Raw genomic sequence first — 3,422 nt, 5'->3', positions numbered from 1 at the left:
GGAGGTCTCGCCCATGTTTATGGAAAAATGGACAACTTCATTCAAGTGAAAGACTGTGCGGTAAAGGATTGTAATTCAGTGAAAAGGCCATACTGATGTTAGTTTTCATTATTTTCTCAAGTAATCTGCTCTAAGGATAAAATGGATTGGATTTATTGGTCACAGCAACGTCAATAATTATTCTATTGTTTGTGGAGAAAGAGTCATTTTTCAACTGGACGGAGAAAGAATCCGGGTTTTAAGAAGTTATTTTTGAAGCCATGTAGCCAGTACATGAAAAGTCTAAAGGCAGTTTTATACTTCCAAGCGATCAGCCATCGCATCAGTCGGATCCACAATCGCTCAGTCTAGTTCAGACTCAGGTTGTCTAGTTTCGCTTGCACTTGGCTATAACCACTGCATTGAATTTCCGAGTGGCTTTATGCTTTTCAAGGGATGCGATTGTCTCCAAAATTTATTTTCAACATGGATGACATCTGATCTCACATTTGCTGCATCAGAGAACGCAGAGAAGGCAGTTGTATGTTCGTCTTCTGAATGTGAGCCTGAAAGAAAAATAGGAATTTCATTCACTTGTTAAAGACATGCACATTTTAAAGGATGACCGAGTGCACTACAGGTACTTCCGCATGTCAGTCGACAGGTTTGACAATCTTCTCTGCTCTCAAAAAATGCTGATAGTTTGGCATCATGCAGAAGAACAGGGTTAGCTTAGCCTAAATGTCTGCCAGTGCAATTTTGAGCTCCGTCAAATCGGCTTCAAATTTTTTCTTCGGTGTCATGTTCAACTCATTTCGGTAGCTGTTTTGCAGTAGCTTGTTGTTTAAAGTCGCTTATGAGCAACTTTAAAAGACTTTAAAAGCCAAAGAGTTGAGGAGAGTTGGAGACACAAGTCTGCTCGTGACCCGGAACCGGTTAGAATATGTCAGACATGGTTAAACTTCTCATCTACTTAATGAGGTCTTGAGGACGCTGTGACGCCATCATTTAGGGGACGGGGTCTTTTTTATTTAAATAAATTCCTTTTCACCAAACTGGATGTGTCTGCAAAAATGCATGTGCTTCTGTGCATGCTGAGAAGAGAATTTTTAAGAGAAAGGCTGCAATGTTGGAAAGTCTTCTGGGTGACGCCCCCACAAAAATCTTATTTTGCCTAGGGCGCCATGCGATCCCCGGCCGGCCCTGATGGGACCCACAAGGAGCAAAAGTCAGAGCCCCAGAGATTGAGGCGTCTTACTTCTGGGTAGGAAAATAGCTCACAAAAAAAATCTTATTTCATTTATAATTAGTTATTTAGTGTGACAAAGGTATTATGTTATCTTACAGTCCACAGAGAAAACACTCAAAAGTAAGGTTCCCCTGTAAATCACAACATAAAGTTCAGTAAAAACAAAATAAAATAAACATAATAATATGGGCAATTGCATTTTTCAACTTGACGAAACAAAACCTGGACACAACTGAATGAAAACACTAATAAAACAAAAATCATTTACAAAATTAATTAGAGCTGTAGGAAAAAAATGGGTTATCTCCTAGTTTTGTGTCAGGAAACATTATCTGAAGGAGAGCTTAAGGTTTAATCAAAAGTCTATGTGCCGTTTATTTCTTTTTTGTCCCTGATGGCATCAAGGTTTTGAAAATCTTTGCTTCATAATATAAGTATTGCATATCGTCTCTCCTTGTGTTCTTTATTACTTATTTGTTGTTGCGTCTTTATGTGTTGAATTTTGGTATCTGAGTTTTCATCTGTGTCATCTAGAGGCTAGCACAAGGGGGACTGCAGGGATCATGTTAACTCCTCAGATAATCTGTATTTATTTTTTTCTCCAGGGTGGAAAATTTGCAACTAATCCCTTGAGTTTTTGGAAGGCTCTTGTTTTATCACTTAGAGATTGTTTTAAAGATGTTGCAGACCATTGGGGACAGGGGAGGACTTCTACGTGTTACTGTCCACATATTCCTAATCCATGAGCTTCTGCTGCCCAAACAACCAACAAGCATCTCTCTCTTTCTGCCTTTCAAAAGCAGAAAAGTAGCAAAGACACACACAGCATACCGACGGTGAGGGTGGTGTTTGCGGCCCTACAGCGGTCTGCCTGATTGCATCTCAGCACAAGCGTACCTTCAAAGCATTTCCCGCCCCACCACCCAGTTTGACCAGATAAGGGCCTCCTCATGCTGTGGTTCAGCAAGGGGACAGGAAGACACATAAAGGGGTCAATGGTAGTGCCATCTGCTCCTCGTGTTCAACAAATACCGCACATCTATATCAACAAACTGCCTGACTGTCCAAAGACATACAGGCTCCCTATGTTGCAGCTTTGATCCTTCAGTAGGCTTTATGTTGAAGCCTTTTCTGTGAAGTGTATTCAGGGTGTTTATTTGATTGAATTTACAGGATTCATGGAGTCAGATGAGTCTGTGAGGGCTTTTGCCATGACTTTAATGCGCAGAAACTAAGTTATGCTAAATTTCTATGCATCACTTAGCTTGTAATCAAATAAATGCACATTGATTGAGCAAAAGTGATCATAAAAATATCCTTGTCTTCATGGTAGTCAATTATCTCATTTTGGCTAACAGATGAGGCATATCAGACTCTTATTTGATGTAAATAAAATAAAAAAATCAGTGATTTAACCTTATGAAGCCCACTACGTCAAAGAATTGACAAAATGTTTTTGGAATTAGGATGTTTTTGTAATTCAAAAAAAAAAAAAGCTATATCAGAAAGTAGTAGGTAGTATCAGATATGATCTATTAGGTGATTTGGTAAGTCTTTGCTCAAAATAATGTTAGTTTAGGATGCAAATTATTGATACAAGTGTTCAGGAAAAAGCCTTTATTTACTCACTGTCTAAAATTTGATCCACTCATTTTTAACATGGTGTAACTGTTTTATGAACAAATGTTGCATTGTTTCAATATAGCAAGTAGTTATTTAATAAAATGAATTACAGTAGATGAGTTATTGTCACCACAAAATTTTGAAAATTAGCAAAGCTTTTCCCGCCAAAAGTGTGAGGTTTTATGGAAGCAGCCATTTTGAAATGAGCATAAAAACTATTCTACTGCCCCCAGTGGAATGATGACGGAACTACAAGGCAAAAAACACGAAGTACTTGATACAGTGGGTTTTTTTTTAAAAAGTGGATCATGCGAATTAGAATTGGGGTCTCCAATATGTGTGTGTCAAATACGACATGAATGGCTATATAGGGTTAAAAACTCCTATACTGATCGGATTTTTAGCTTATAACTGCTAGTCCACCCAGTTTACAGGAGTTGGAACATGCAAAACTTGGCATTCTTGCTGTGAGGGGGCACACCGGGTTCCATTTAATCTGCAACTATTCTAAAAACGGTGCATTGTTTGCCCTGTGGCATTTTTGAATGAGTGCACCAACCAGCACAACACA

Source organism: Oryzias melastigma, linkage group LG1 (assembly GCF_002922805.2).
Source record: "Oryzias melastigma strain HK-1 linkage group LG1, ASM292280v2, whole genome shotgun sequence".
Classification (NCBI taxonomy): Eukaryota; Metazoa; Chordata; class Actinopteri; order Beloniformes; family Adrianichthyidae; genus Oryzias; species Oryzias melastigma.
The sequence above is the reverse complement of the archived record's forward strand: the minus strand, read 5'-3'. Positions refer to the sequence as shown.